The 17,347-nt window shown below is 40.5% G+C and overlaps 1 pseudogene; it reads right to left on the minus strand.

The window, feature by feature from the left end:
* Positions 1-6,711: 6,711 nt before the first annotated feature.
* Positions 6,712-6,831, minus strand: LOC149450199 (U2 spliceosomal RNA; annotated as a pseudogene).
* Positions 6,832-17,347: the final 10,516 nt, after the last annotated feature.

Consider the following 17,347-nt stretch of genomic DNA (forward strand, 5'->3'; position numbering starts at 1 on the left):
AAAAATAAAAAAATTTAAATAATATGGTTGCATAAGTGTGCACACCCTTAAACTAATACTTTGTTGAAGCACCTTTTGATTTTATTCCTGCACTCAGTCCTTTTGGGTATGAGTCTATCAGCATGGCACATCTTGACTTGGCAATATTGGCCCACTCTTCCTTGCAAAAACTCTCCATATCTTTCAGATTGTGAGGGCATCTCCTGTGCACAGCCCTCTTCAGATCACCCAACAGATTTTCGACCGGATTCAGGTCTGGGCTCTGACTTGGCCATTCCAAAACTATAATCTTCTTCTGGTGAAGCCATTCCTTTGTTGATTTGGATGTATGCTTTGGGTCGTTGTCATGCTGAAAGGTGAAGTTCGTCTAGCAGAAGCCTGAAGGTTTTGTGCCAATATTGACTGGTATTTGGAACTGTTCATAATTCCCTCTACCTTGACTAAGGCCCCAGTTCCAGCTGAAGAAAAACAGCCCCAAAGCATGATGCTGCTACGACCATGCTTCACTGTGGGTCAGGTGTTTTTTTTTGATGTGCAGTGTTGTTTTTGCACCAAACATATCTTTTGGAATTATGGGCAAAAAGTTCAACCTTGGTTTCATCAAACCATAACACATTTTCCTACTTGCTTTTGGGAGACTTCAGATGTGTTTTTGCAAAATGTAGCAGAACTTGGATCTTTTTCTTCGTAAGAAAAGGCTTCCGTCTTGCCACTCTACCCCATAGCCCAAACATATGAAAAATACGGGAGATTGTTGTCATATGTACCACACAGCTAATACTTTCCAGATATTCCTGCAGCTCCTTTAATGTTTCTGTAGGCCTCTTGGCAGCCTCCCAGACCAGTTTTCTTCTTGTCTTTTCATCAATTTTGGAGGGACGTCCAGTTCTTGGTAATGTCACTGTTGCACCATATTTTCTCCACTTGATGATGACTGTCTTCACTGTGTTCCATGGTATATCTAATGCCTTAAAAATTCTTTTGTATCCCTCTCTTGACAGATACCTTTTAACAATGGAATCCATCTGATGCTTTGAAAGTTCTCTGTGGACCATGGCTTTTGCTATAGGATGTGACTATGAAAATGTCAGGAAAAACCTACTAGAACAGCTGGCAGAGGCACTTTAAATGATGGTAGGTGTGTACTGACTCCTATTTAACATGATTTTGAATGTGATCGCTTAATTCTGAACACAGCTACATCCCCAGTTATAAGAGGATGTGCACACTTATGCAATCACATTATATTTATGTTTTTATGTTTACCTTCCCCTCTAAAAGATTTCAGTTTGTTTTTCAATTGAGTTGTACAGTTTATAAGTCACATTAAAGGTGGAAAAGGTTCTGAAATGATTTAGCTTTGTGTCATTTTTTTACATCACAAAAACCTGATATTTTAACAGCGGGGTGTAGACTTTTTATATCCACTGTATGCAGGGGCGGACTGACCATTTGGAAACTCGGGCACTGCCCGAGGGCCCGGGGTCAGTAGGGGGCCCCAAGAGATGCCCTTGGTACCTTTTTCATAAGCTTTTTTGAGTTTGGGCAAGGACATAGGGGCCCCATGATCCCCTATTGCCCAGGGGCCCTATGAGTTGTCAGTCCGCCCATGACTGTATATAACATTATCATCGACTATCAATCAATGGAATCAATGGTCTGATGAATTGAGCTTCACACTGTTCCCAACCACCAGACATGTTTACATGTGGTGAACTCTGTCCAAGCTTAGGACCAGAACTGTCTTGTGCCAATGGTAAAGCATGGTTGTGGCGCAATCATGGTTTGGGCAGCCATATTTTGATATTCTGTAGGCCCCATCATCTTCTTGAGAGGTAGAGTCACTGCCAGCGACTATGTACGAGTTTTGGCCTACCATGTCTACCCCAGGGTTCCATGCTGACAGCTGAATGTAAAAAAAGAAATTGCCGGCAATTCAAAATTAAGTAAAAAAAACGGCATGGGGTTCCCCCCATCCATACCAAGCCCCCACATCCCCACACCAAAATCCATACCAGACCTTTATCTGACCATGCATGCAGTCTCCCCCCTCCTGAATAAACTGTAGTGTAAAAAAAACCAAAAGGCAGTTTTTGACAAGTGCTTTATTAAAAAAGCAAAAAAATGCCCCCTGGTGTAGATCCATCATCAATCACAATGGTCGCCAACACTGCCAATCTGAAAAAAAAAAAAAGGCTCCGCTTCCAATGAAGGCTTCCTTCATCTGACAGCTCTGCTGCCTGACAGTTCTTAAAGCGGAGTTTCAGCTGAAAAAAAATAAATAAAGGTCAGCAGCTACAAAAACTGTAGCTGCTGAATTTTAAAATACAGACACTTACCTGTCCCTTGGTCCAGTGGTGTCTGCAATGGAAGTGAGAGCGGGTACCTGTCAAATTCAGGGACCTGCTCCCCAAAGGTGCCAATCCTTAATGGGGTGTGGAAGACAAAGGCTTAAAGCGGAACTTCCCCTTTTGGGTGGAGCTCCGCTTTAAATAACTAAAGAACGGGGTCGGGTGACCCCACTCCCTTATGATATATGCTGGGGCAGGCCGCATGCTTGGATAAAGGTTTGGTATGGATTTTGGGGGGGGGGACCCCATGCCATTTGTTGAAAAATATTGGCGTGGTGTGGATGAGGGGGGACCCTACGTCATTTTTTAAATTAATTTATAATTGCCAGCAATTCTTTTTTTTATATTCAGCTGTCAGCCAGAAACCCGCTGACAACTGATACATTACTGCATGTTTTCACTAGTAAAATACCGCATGACTTAATAAAATAACTCATGCAGTATTTAAGTAGCATTTTTAGTGAATGCCAACTTTTTTTTTTTAAATGCTGTGCAGTACCTTTCCGCATACTTGGATTAAGTAAGATACTGCTTAGTGAATTGTCCCCGATATATTAAATTTTTGTTATTAGGCTTAGATATACAAGAAGGAAGAAGATGCAAATGATATACACAACAAAATATAATCTTTTAAGTAAATATTTGAGATGACAATCTAGCTGAAAAAATGTTAATGCAGCAGTACGGTTTACATAATTCAAGAAGTTTTGTTTGTCCTTGCAATTAGTCTGAGGTCTAGTGAGATGTAATGGGGTTGATCTACTAAAACTGAAGAGTGCCAAATCTGGTGCAGCTGTTCATGGTAGCCAATCAGCTTCTAACTTCAGCTTGTTCAATTAAGCATTGATAACAAACAACCTGGAAGCTGATTGGTTTCTATGCAGAACTGCACCAGATTTTGCACTCTCTAGCTATAGTAAATCAACCCCAATATATTCCGTTTTTGCTATTGGGTTTAATACATTTTAAAGGGGAGTTCCACCCAAAAGGGGAAGTTCCGCTTTAATGCTATGTCCCCCGCACCCCATTAAGGATTGGCACCTTTTGGGAGTGGGGGGGGGGAGCGGGTACCCAAATTTGACAGGTACCCGCTTCCTACTTCCACTGCGATCGCCTAGGCAATCGGAAGTGGAAGTTGTCCTCCTCCCTCCCTCCCCGTAGTCTTCTGGGACACATGAAAGGACCCAGAACACTATGGGGCCATTCACAAAGCACAGCACTTTTCACGCATGCGCAGTGGGCGTCTGGCTGTGAAGCCACAAGCTGTCACAGCCGGGTGCCCACACTAAAGATGCCGGCGCTGGGGAGAGAAGATGACCAGTGAAACCAGCGGTGGTGAAGACACCTCTGGACCGAGGGACAGGTAAGTGTCTGTATTTTAAAAGTCAGCAGCTACAGTTTTTGTAGCTGCTGACTTTCATTTTTTTTTCAGCTGGAACTTTGCTTTAAGATAAGACGGGGAGAGTAGATTACCTACATACACTGGAGCTATACTGGCTACTGGCTTTGCTGACAGGTTTGTTTCTTAACCTATTAGCATCACACTGATTTTGATGTGGTTCAATTGAAGTTAATGCCAACAATCAGTTAAATCTCTAATACAAAGAAATGAAATAGCCAACAAAGCGTTTTTTGCCTTAGTTATTTATTTAAGTCTAGCTGTAGTGCACCAGCCACCCTGAATTTTTTTTTGTAGTTTGGTGATTTAAGAACCACTGATTGTGAAGCAGGGAATAAGCTCTTAAACTCACCTACAGCAGGCTTCTTGCTGTTTTTCACATATAGACAGCAAGTTTGTTACAGCAACCAATCAGACTCAAATCACCTTGGAAGTTTGAGTGTGATTGATGATACAGGAAGAAGGTGAGGGGAATTTCTTACCCTGTAAAATGCTCTTTGCATTCTTAATGCAGTAGATTTGAGAAAAATCAAACTAGGGTAAATTAAGGTCCAGATTTGATACAGGCTTAAGCCTGGTACACACAATGAGAATATCAGATGAATGATAATCTGTTTTTCTTTTTTTGCAAGCTAGTCTCATATTGAAAATGAAGAGGTTACTAAAGTTAGGAAAATTCTCATACCACTGAATACAACTTCAGAAGTGATGTCATGCGTTATAATGTATTGTAATGTATTCTTTTGTTTCTGAGCATGCGTGCTTCTTTCTCTTCTGATTTTTTTCGGATGAAAATTGTACTGATTAAACAAAAATCTTAGGAGTGCTTAGCAATCCTAGAACTTCAGTAAAAAATACACTTTATTGTATTTTTTTTATGCACTAAATTATTTTTAGTGCATGCAGACACAATCCATTCTCCATGTAAAATAAAAACGATGAAACGATAAAATAGATGCCAGATATGTTGAAACTCAAAAACCGTGTGTGCATGCAACACAGCAACAAACTATGATACCCAAAATTGTCAATAGATGATACTTTACAGATTTAATCAGTTTAGAATTAACTGTAAATAAATGAGACCCTAGAATTATTCCTCTTATTCTGGCATATACAACTATACCCAACATGTGTTGTACAGTGTTCATGTATGTTAACGTGTGCACTCTATGCACATTCAAGTGTGAGGGAGTGGCCAGCTTTACCTCCTTCCCCCCAGGGTAGTTTTCCAGATGGGGGAGGTGCACATCTAAAAAAAGTGAATGAGCAGCTGTGCAGCTGCTGGATCACTTCAACAAAACAAATGGCAGACTGTTTTTGAAGAATATAGAGCATGAGAGTTTGTTTACATGCCACCCCCACCATAATAGTTATGACTATGGCACCCTTGTCAAAGTAAAATGGTTTTCCAACCATTCTAACTGGCACCTTTGCTGATTAACTTGGTCTTTCAAAGGAAATGAAACAATTTCAGACCTACTAGCATGGTTTAAAAGGTAATACAACTATGTTATGATAAACAAAAACGGTTGTGTTACTTCCATTGACAGACTGTATCATATATGTAATTTTTCATTGTGGGCTACGTCTTGGATGATAATTAAATCAATATTGTTTCCCAATTTTATCAGAGATGTCTGTGGTCAATTTAAGTTTTAAGTGATCTGTGAGACACTGGCTAGCAGGATTGTGGAAGGTGTGTGTGTTACCATTGTTACTCACATACAAATGGTGAGGGGGTCCAGAGTTGAAGGCTTATGTGGAGAAACATATTTTTTGTTTTTTAAGAACCCTGTTCTCTTCTGGGTCCTGGAGTCCAGAAGCTTTGTAGAGCTTTGGGTGGGATACAGCCTCCATTTCTGGGTCGATATCTTATCCAAACCTCTATATACACTACATTGCCAAAGGTGTTGGGATGCCTGCCTTTACACGCACATGAACTTTATTGGCATCCCAGTCTTAGTCCATAGGATTCACTATTGAGTTGGCCCACCCTTTGCAGCTATAAAAGCTTCAACACTTCTAGGAAGGCTGTCCACAAGGTTTAGGAATGTATCTATGGGAATGTTTGACCATTCTTCCTGAAGCGCATTGTGAGGTCAGGCACTGCTGTCGGACGAGAAGGCCTGGCTCACAGTCTCCGCTCTTATTCATGCCGAAGGTGTTATGTCAAGTTGAGATCAGGACTTGGTCATCCATGCCTTTATGGGCCTTGCTTTGTGTGCTAGTGTGCAGTCATGTTGGAACAGGAAAGGGCCATTCCCAAACTGTTCCCAAAAAGTTGGGAGCAAGAAATTGTCCAAAATGTCTTGGTATGCTGATGCCTTAAGAGTTCCCTTCTCTGGAACTAAGGGACCAAGTCCAACTCCTGAAGAACAACCCCACACCTTAATTCCCCCTCTACCAAATGTTACACTTGACACAATGCAATCAGGCAAGTACCGTTCTCCTGGCAACCACCGAACCCAGATACATCCATCGGATTGCCAGACAGAGAAGCATGATTTGTCACTGCAGGAAACACATCTCCACTGCTCTAGAGTCCAGTAGCGGCATGCTTTACACCACTGTATCCAACGCTTTGCATTGCACTTGGTGATGTAAGGCTTGGATGCAGCTACTCGCCCATGGAATCCCATTCCATGAAGATCTCTATGCACTTTTGTTGTGGTAATCTGAAGGCCATACAAAGTTTGGAGGTCTTTAGCTATTGACTCTGCAGACAGTTGGCAACGTCTGTGCACTGTGTGCTTCAACATGCGCTGACCCCGCTCTGTCATTTTACATTGCCTACCACTTTGTTGCTGAGTTGCTGTTGTTCCCAGTTGCTTACACACTGTCATAATACCACTAACTGTTGACCATGGAATATTTAGTAGCCTGGAAATTTCATGGATGGACTTATTGCACAGGTATTCAACCCAGGAAGAATACAAACCTTCCCTCCATTTCCACCTTATTACATCAGGAAAATACTAACCGGTGCCGCCTGTTTAAAGGATACCAGTTTTCTTCCTCCCAAAAAACTGATAAGAAGAGATACTACACTTGATCTTAGCCAAAAGGTTGAGAAGCTCAGCACTGTTAGCTCTCAATTATATAGTGCCCAAAAATATCACTGACATCTACTGTAAGTGATAAGACAGATAAGATGGAAATATGGTAGCCAACATTGCTGACTTGTTTTTAAAGGTGTATGCTCTAGGACTGTGATCCTGGTTGAACCTTCTGGCATGCTATTTTTCTATGTGAGCAGCTGACTTGTTAGTAATGCTGCAATCAAACTGATAGCCCTGGAACCTTAAAAACCCGCTCTACAGGATATAGGCTGCTCCTATAATTGTGGTATCAAAGAGTTTCCTTAATCTGATCCTAACACTTAATCTTCACACAAAAGACTTAACATAATCTATAAAATTAACCCTCTAAGTGAACCTGTCAAAACAGAGCATGTATACATTTCTTTTCTACAGTTATGTGCTCAGTTGAGTTTTTACCTATGTGACAGGGCCTCTTTAAGCAACTTGCGCTGCTGAACTCTGTTGCATTTGTTAAGACATCATCTCTCAAAGGCTGCTGGGAAACCAAGAGAGGATCTTATCTGTTCCCCTGCAGTGATCACTGGTTCCTGCTACTTACCTCAACATCAATACAGGAGATGATGTTATTACCAGGGCTTTTTTTTAGCAAGTACATGGGGAAACGCAGTTCCAACACCTGCAGCACTGAATTTATGCAATGGCAAGGGGTGCTGGGGTGTGCTGGAGGATCTTTGATGTTGGCTGCTGAGAGATCTATTGTCACTGAAGGGGTCAATTTGTGTGTTTTGATCTATTGTTGCTGGTCAGGTCTATTGTTGCTGGTGAGGAATATATTGTAGATAGTGGTCAATTCTTGCTGAAAGTGATCTTCTGTTGATGGGAGTCTATTGTTTATTGTTAGAGAGTCTATTGATGCTGGTTGCTGGAAGATCTGTTGCAGCTGCTGGGGGTCTGGTCTGCCTGGGTGATATTTTGTTTTGAGGGTCCATTGTTGCTAGAGAAATCTGTTGTTGCTGGTGGGGTGTAATGCTGCTGGCTGCAGGATATCTATTTGACTGCTTTCCTTGTTATCATTAACAAATTACATACAAATTATTTAGCACCATAAAATGATTGCTTCTGTAGTATCTAAAAGGTGTAGTACTGGGAGGTAGGTAGGGAGTGGAACCAAATGACGATGCTCAGAGGTAAGTAGGGGGGCGGAGACAAGAAGTGACAAAAAATGCCCTAGTAATTACATTCTACATGTAAAATTCAGATAGGACACACGGTTCATGCCTGTTGACTGAGAAATGTAGCTGATAACTGTAACTGTTTTAGCTGTTAAAAACAGATCAGTAATACTGTCAGAGGCTTAACTAGAATATTGGACACCTAAGATGGATCATCTCTCTAAAACCTCTCTCCACTGTGTAAACTATATATTTTCATGTGTAATCATGTAAGCTGGAAGGTGAACATTTTAGTTCTGTTTACAATGTTAGTCAGTGGAAAAGTTATAGTAGTTACATTAGTGGCCAGTATAGTACCCGTTTTATTTTTGGCCAGTATAGTGTTGTTATATTGTCAGTGAAAACTATTATTTATCTGCTATTTTTGGTGCAAGTCTTTGGAGTTGTTACCAAAAGCAAATATGGTGTTCACTTGGCTCTGAAGAAGAGGGTTGCCCTTAAAATGTGTCAGCCGTATTTTGGCCCTAGGGCTCTAATCTAGACACCAAGATCTATATTGGCTCCAATCAGTCATTGCACTAAGTGGCTGTCACTAGATAGGAGAACTGTCATCACGTGTTTGTGAGTTCGTTTTTATCTTTAATACAATAAATCTTTTGGGGATAATGCACTAGACAGGTGTGTTCTTGCTTTGACTTTTTGCAGTATGCTGTTCACTTGCAAGGGCATTTTTTCTTAATTTAATGAATGTGGTAAATCTTTGCTGACTTCTATTGTACAATCAAGTGCAAGCAAAAGAAAAAAATGAATTCTCTTTCTTTAAATGTGACTGGGTTTTCTTTGCAAACTGAATTTTTGTCACATTCACTAAGCTTAAATAAAATTCCCTCCTTCCCACCTTCCCCTCCCTTGCAAAGGCAACCGCCTCTTTGTTTTTAGTAAAACAAGTCTGACACAACTGAAAACAGCAGTCTTCCAACGCCTAGACCTAAATTGCCAAGTTACAAGTTACAATGCATCTAAAAATATTTTTTGAGTAGGAAGTAGACTATGAGGTTGATTTAAACTGGAGAGTGCAAAATCTGGTGCAGCTGTGCATGGTAGCCAATCAGATTCTAACTTGAGCTTGAACAATTAAGCTTTGACAAAAAACCTGGAAGCTGATTGGTTTCTATGCAGTTGAACCAGTTTTTGCACTCTCCAGTTTTAGTAAATCAACCCCAATGCAATGAGCAATTATGAATTCTCTGTTTATATTCACAAATACACTTATGAAGAGCTAAAAATATAGTCTAGTTTTATCTGTAATAAGCTTAAAGTATATATTTCTTGAGACTCGATGTTAAAGTTATAAACAGTGAATGTGACTGTATACCAGGACTCTAGAGCAGTGGTCTCCAAGCTGTGGCCTGGGGGCTGGATGTGGTCCTCTGATTGCCTTTTTGGCCCTCGGGTCACTGTTCCATCAACTGACACCAATGATGGAGCACCATTCCCCCTACTGACACCATCAATGGGGCACTATTCTCCTCAATAATATCACAAATTGGGCACTATTCCTCCCATTAAAACCAATGATGAGTCACTGATGCCAAGCCTTTTCTAGTTTCGCTGGCCACAGTCCTGCGCCCCTAAAGCCTGAAAGACAGCAAACTGTCCCTTTGCTTAGAAAGTTTGGAGACCCCTGCTAGAGCATAACCTTAGGCTGGCCATACATTATGCAATTTTCTTTCCTTCAACCTTGGTTTGATGGGGGAATCCCTCCCACGTCACTGTTGTGTTCCCCATAGGCAGAATACAATGATCACTGCTTGCGCCTATAGCCTCCGTCAGTGAACGCACGAAAATGTGACAAGCTGCCCATAGATGGATCGAAATTCAGCCATTCCTGCTGAACTGGCAAAATTTTGATTTGTCTATGGCTGGCCTTAAATATATCCTAAAGAAGGGTTTTTCAATCAGGAGGCTGCAAAGTGTCCCCAGGGGCAACATTACAGAAAGCCCTGTCCAATGATTAAAGGTTTTCTGTGTTAACATCTGTGTACAGGGAACAAGGTGAGCACATCACATTCCTCCTTCGGGCTTTGTCCCCCCTCCCTGATGCTATTTATACTATTGCTGACAAAACTGAAAGCTGTACAAGCCGTCTGCCCGCGTCCCACCAACCGATGACGTCATTGTTTGCTAAGGGAAGCTTGGGCAATGCACACAGCTTTTTATTTTGCTGGCAATAGTACATATAGCAGCAGAGAGGGAGAGAGATCCTGAAGGAGGAAGGGAATGTACTTTCCCTGCTCCCTGTACACAGGAGTTAACCCAGGAAACCTTTAGTCTTTGTGTGCTGTGATAAAGGCAAAGGGGGGGGGGGGGGTAAGAGGATGGGAGCATTTGTGCTAGAAGGGGGATTTTACGAGGGGGGGGGGGATTTGTGGTAGGAGGGGGTATTTTGGAGGAAAAGTTTGTTGTATGAAGGGGAGGATTTTTGCTAGGAGGGGGCTTTTGGAGGGAAGATTTGTGCTAGTTGGGGGGATGGGGGGGGATTTAAAACCTACTGACCACTTAACTCTGCCTTAAAAATTACATTTTAGGGCTTTTTCACACAAGGTGCAGTGCGGTAATGTGCATTTTTCTGCACCACATAAAAAATGTGATGCCTTTTGCAGTTGCACGCAGGTGCCATTAATTCTTAGTGGCACCCCCATGCATCCACCAATTGCATGCATGTTTTCGCTTACTAATACGCATGGTACCATAGTACCATGCATTTTGGTGGGACTCAATTTAAAAACCATGCCACCACCATTTCTGCATGTTTCACTATCATAGAGCAGCCCCCAAACTGGTGTGCCCCGGGATTGTCAGCAATTCTTAAGGGTGCCTTGACTAAAAAAAGATTAAAAAACACTGTGCTAAAGTGCCCTGGGTGCATTAAAACTCAGGGTGCTACATTTTTCAGCTCTTGGTAGTCAAGCCCAGCCCTCACCTTCTGCTTCTCCTTTGGTCAGTGAGACCTCCTAGGGGCTAGTACAGAGGCATGGAAAGTGGGCAGCACTCCAGTTTAGGGGCTCCTAGCAGGTATCTAAATTTATGTTTAAGCATTTTAAGGCATCTGCTTTACAGTCATACTAGCAATTTAATAACATTAACAACAATAACATTACAACATAATAATATACCTAAACTACTGTACATTGTTTTTTTGCTTAAAGTGATTCTAAAGGCTTTTTTTTTTAGGAAAAAATTACAAACATGTCTATACTTACCTGCAGTGTGCAGTGGTTTTGCACAGAGCAGCAGCCTGGATCCTCCCCACCAGCAATCCTGGCCCCTCCCTCCTGTCGGGTGCCCCCACAACAAGCAGCTTGCTATGGGGGCACCTGCTGCTCCGTGTGTTCATCCACACATGACTCTGTGGCTCGGCTCCGCCTCCCATCTCTTCTCATTGGCTTAGTGTCTATGATGGACAGCAGTGGGAGCCAATGGCTCCTGCTTCTGTCTCAGCCAATGAGAAGAGGGAGTCCTGCGATAGTCGAGACTAAAGTGCACATCGCTGGATCAAGAGGGGGCTTAGGTGAGTATTAGGGGGATGGGGGTGATGCTGCACACAGGTTTTTTACCTTCATGCATAGAATGCATGAAGGGAAAAAAAACGTTCATTCTTTACAATCACTTTAATTAACATAAATTATTATACAAAATTCCATTTTTAAATATGTGAATTATTTGAATAGTCACAAACTGAAGCATCATTTTTGTATCATATTTCCATTTCACACAGACAAGTAATATTTCGAAAAAAGAATTTCTGTAGCTGTACCAAAGTCAGAGTAAAGTGAATAGTCATTTTGTGTACATGATAATACAGTACAGCTTCAGTCTCCTGTTAATGCCACAAGTATCAGGATAGTAGCTTGCAAAGCACTGCAGGCTCATTTCTGGCTGCAGGGTTAAGTACAAGGAGGAATTCAATTACAGTGTGAACAGTTGGCTAGTAGAAAAGAAGAATAACAATACACTGATGTAAGGTGCCAGCCCTTCCAGGGCAACTGAAAAGGCAACGCCTGAACTGATTGTTGCATTAATAGGTAATAACAGAGCTCTTTTGTGATGTATCATCAGCTCCATTGTTTGTGGCTAAAGCCAGGATAGTTGTAGTCTGAATAGAGATTCTCCTTGGCAATTCTCCTGTAAATGTGAGGTAATGGTTCCAAGCTACAGGAGGCCACATCTGAGTTGATTGTAACTCTTTATAAGTACCTTTCCTTTTACTTTTTTTTAAGAAAGGCATTTCTTCAAGAAAGAAACCCAAGCAGCTGAAGCAGGTTTACAATGTTGCAGTAGACATAAAGCAAAGCTGAATTCTGCATTTAACTTTTACTCTAAGGGCTTGTTTGTATTGTAAATAAGAAGGTTGCATTACAAAGCCAAGCCTGTTGGGTATCAGTTACATTCATGAAGTTAGATGGGCTAGTTTTACATTAACTTGAAGGAAGGAGGAAAAGTGAGTATTAATTTAAAACTCAATTCTACAGAAGCTGAAAAGGCACATTAATTGCTCTGCAGATGATAATTACATTTTACAATCTATTTTCAAAATTGATAGAGTATTATTATGCAACAGTTCCGCTAGACTACTTGTCATGTTCCTGTCAGTACAGAATATAAAAGAAAATAATCAGCATCACATGGCGCATTTTCACCAGTGTGCTACATTTAATTTAGAAATGTGTACCATCTACCTCTGGAATTTATTAAATAATATATTAAGTTACAGAAATGAACTGAAAGCTAGCGAGGCCTTTACTGATGTTTATTTCCTCCTACAGAACACTTCTCTGTCCTCAATTGTATAGTATGTAGCAAGGTTTAATGTACTTTTTTCAATACATAGTGGCATGCTTGTCATTGTACTTGTAGATAATTGTAAGTCAGGCATTGTCAAAGTCCGGCCCGCGGGCCATTTACGGCCCGGAGGTCGGTTTAATATGGCCCTCCCTGCTCTGTGTAATGTGGCCCTCCCACGGCCCTCCCTTCTATGGCAGACAGTCTTCTGCTTGAGAGCAGAGGGCAGTGCGCATGCCTGACTGCGGCGCGTTCTCCCTGGTCTGTGTAAATGCGGCTGTCGCACGGCCCTCCCTTCTGTGGCAGACAGTCTTCTGCTTGAGAGCAGTGCGCATGCGTGACTGCGCCGCGCTGGGAGCGACAGAGGGTGGTGACGTCAGGGCCGGGCTTCCAGCGTGAAGTGTGTTTCTCTTCCCCTCCCGGCTGCCGAGCAGAGACTTCAGCTCCAGCTACCTTTTTCACCCTTCACATTAGTGCAGGTAAGTTTTTTTAAAATGTATTTTCAATACATTGTGAAAACTCAGCTGTCAGTTGATCTTAATGTTATGAAATGAAAAGTATGTCGTTTGCAATTAACTTGGCATAAAATAATTTATTTGCATTTAATTGTAATGGTTCAAAGAATGTTTGGAAAAATGTTCGGCCCTCCACCATGTTCACTTCATCCAATCTGGCCCTCTTTGAAAAAAGTTTGGACACCCCTGTTGTAAGTCCTATTTTTTTCTTTTGTTTTAGGAAAAAAATTATATTATTCATAGCATATTGCATCATGCATTTGTTCCATTTAAGAAGATTGCTGGGGTCTAAATAGCACAATAGTTTCTAATGGCTACTTGTTTGAATCTAAACCCTATAACAAGGTTTTATACCCACCAGAGTTCACCATAACCCAACCTGCCATGGTGCCTCTTCCAGAACTGAAGACCTATGGTCCAAACTACAGCCAGACCCCTCACTCAAGAAGAAGGATCACTTGGGACTGAGTAATTGTTTGGAAAATTTAGTATATTTTTATTTTGCTGCTGTCAATTAGCTGGGGAAAAGTCTCTGGCTGGACTTCAACTTTCAGGGGTCAGTGCCAGTATTTATGCCTACTGTAACTATTGACAGCTATGAGATACTGTAAAGGAGGGGTGGGCACACACTGGGGGAGATTTACTAAAACTGGAGAGTGCAAATTCTGCAACTGTGCATTGTAATCAGCTTTTAACTTTAGCTTGTTCAATTAAGCTTTGATAATAAAACCTGCATGCTGATTGGGTTTTGTACAGAGTTGCACCAGATTTTGCACTCTCCAGTTTTAGTAAAACAACCCAGCTGCCTCTACTTATTTATTTATTCAACATGACTTTTAGAACCACGAAGACGCAAATAAGTTGTGATGGTTTTTGCAAAGTTGGTTAGTGGTAAGCCTACCAGTAGTCGTAAAACCTTGTCCCTTAAGTGTTCTTAGACATTGGATGACAGTCCATTATCCATATATAGCAAGATAGATAAGGTTATGATACCAGCAAAGGCAGCTAATTTCAGAGTTGCTAGTGAAGGTATAGAAACAGTACACATCACCTGCCTCCTTGTATCAATTGTTAACAGAAAAGGAGAAAAAGAAATGTGATACAGGCTGACACATGGAAGAGCAAGGATGAAAGCCCTAACGAAATGTTCACAATGCAGGTGTATTCTAATATTTTCCCATAAAATTATATCCAGTACTCCAATTAGGAATGACATTCATATACTATATATGTTAGTATACTGTATACTGAACACTATGCTTACAAAGAACATAATTAATCATGACATTGGGGAGAGGTGTAGATAAGATTACACACATAGCATGTGATTATATTTGATGAAAACATTATATTGTCATGAAGAAAAGGAAGGAAATTGTGCATAGACTTGTTTTTTGAACCTATAAGGTATTGTTACTATTTTTATATATACAAAAGTGAGAAGTATTTAATTAATGCATCTCTAGGGTAATCAAGGAAAATTCCATTCTATATTTTGTTGAGTTCTTTGTTATGTTTTGAATGATAACCCCAGAAAGAAATTGTGGAATATTTTGGAATAACCCCAATTTTTTAACTAATTTATTTTTTAGCCAATCACACAGAACTCTTCTATGGGGTAGTATGGTTCTGCCATACTAACAGACACAATATAAAAGTACAAAACACCTTTAACTTTATACATTTGATCATGAAAAAGTCGAAGCACAAATTCTATGTACCTTTCACAGCATTAGGTATAAGAGTGCTTTGGGCAGTGTTGCTCATTATGCATAGAACTAATAATAAACTAGTAATAATACTTGCACATTAACAATATTTTCATAGATCTCATCTACCACGACAACCCTCATTTGTTGAACACAGGAAGAAAGGCAGATCCATATAAACATTCCTTGAAGGGTGGTGCAAGTAATTTGCACAAACATTGAAAGTACAAAAGCAGTAATGTAGGATTATTGCAGCCCATATTACAACCATGGAACAGTAACATACAGTTTTCCTCTACTGCTGACAGCCATTGCTTGATGCCCGATGCAGTCCTCATTAGAGTAAACTAATGCCACAGCTTTCCTTTTTCCTTACTTGTAAGAAAGCCAAACATTTATGTTGTCAATAATCAACATGGAGTGTAACTGTGGCATTTTATCAGTGCTAAGTGACAGAAAAAAATAGGAGCTATAGAGGTTATTTACTAAATAACCTCTAGAATGCAAAAATCTGGTGCAGCTCTGCATAGAAACCAATCAGCTTCCAGGCTTTATTGCAAAGCTTTATTGAACTAGCTGATTGGCTGCACCAGATTCTGACTGCTCCAGATTTAGTAAATCTACCCCTATGTGTTTATTTTGCATGCTGGAAAGTAGTTTCCCTGGTCATAATCATCTTCCAAATCATGCTATTTATAGGGCATATGGAGGTTTACTGTTTACAAATGTATCATCCAAGACGTAAGCTTGATGTTAATTGTTCCAGAAACACAAGTAGTTTAGTTGAAATAGTTGATACAAAATGGTAGTAGAAATTAAAGTGAAAGGAAGTATTGATTGGAGTAATTATTTATTAAGTTACCAACTGTAAATGGTTTTGTGTTGGTAACATAAACCCTGATTTCACATACTGGTCCAGCTGGTGTATTTTAAGTGTACTGGGAGTCTGGCCCATCTGTCTAAAAATGATTTAGACCAATTAAAGAGAGACAGATCCACAAACTTAGCCATTTACGCCCCTCAATCTAATTTTATAGCTTGCACTATATTGACCTGTTTGGCCATTTGTTTCCAGCTGGCAGCATTGTGTAAAACTAAAGTGCTAGCTTATTAATAATTTATTTGCGGATGTCTTGATCACACACTGGATAGAAATCTGGCTTATTTTTATTGTTATTTTATAGATAGCAAAATACTACTCAGTACACTTATTTATGTATTACTTTCCTTAGTTTTGTTAGAATCCCTTTCATAAGCAGTATCTGAACAATGCAGGGAACCTGCTATTCACGGAAATTGAAAACCTAACCAGTTGACATTTGTTTTGTTTTTTTCGCTGTGTCTCATAATATGTTTTTCATATAATCCTGTTTTCACTTTTTTTTTTAATTTCTCCATCTTTTCCTTCTATTCCACTACACTTCGTTTGTGAAGGTTCCAGGCTGGGCTGCACATCATTGGTCCTGCTTCTGGATGGTGACAATGGCGGACCAGGCTTGTGCAATGTGGGTAGGCACAGCCATTTGAAGTTTTCATCGGACTCACAGAGCGGGGTAGATTTACTAAAACTGGAGTGCTCAGAATCTGGTGCAGTTATGCATGGTAGCCAATCAACTTCTAACTTTCAGCTTGTTCAGTTAAGCATTGGTAATAAAACCTGGAAGCTGATTGGTTTCTATGCAGAAGTTAGCCTTATTTTACACTCTCTAGCTTTAGTAAATAAACCCCACAGGGTGACAATGCTGAATTGGAAGACAGTTTTAATTCCATAAGCATATATCTTTATGGCAGGGTCACCAGATATTATTCTATAGAGAAGTGTTGTTTAAAAAGATCGGAAGCTACTTTTGTAATTGCATTGTAATTATGTAATATTTTAGTGATTAGGCTTAGATCTATTTTAAGGTTAGAAGCAATATGAAAGTGCAGTGACCCAGAGAAACCAATTACAATTTACTTTTCACTGATCCAATTGAAGTAAATTGATATCTGATTGACTATTATGGGTTGCTGTAGTGAGCTGATCATTATGCAAGCTATAGTTAGTTCGAATCTCAGCCGATTCAGCAGGGACCAGCCAAGATTTGATCCATCTATGGGCAGGCTGGTTGTACTGATGTCGATCTAGCAATAGACTTCAGTAAAATCAGCCTGTCGTATTTTGGCATGTGATCACTGCTGGCGACTATAGCCGCTAGCAGTGATCATTATGCTATGCTGGCAGGGACAGAACACAATAGTCCTGCGGGAGAGATTACCCCATCAACACTGACTGTGTTGATGGGGAAATTGAGCATTTTTTTCTCTTTCGCTTG

Source organism: Staurois parvus, unplaced genomic scaffold, assembly GCF_062004578.1.
Source record: "Staurois parvus isolate SC_StPar_1 unplaced genomic scaffold, SC_StPar_1.0 ptg000580l, whole genome shotgun sequence".
Classification (NCBI taxonomy): domain Eukaryota; kingdom Metazoa; phylum Chordata; class Amphibia; order Anura; family Ranidae; genus Staurois; species Staurois parvus.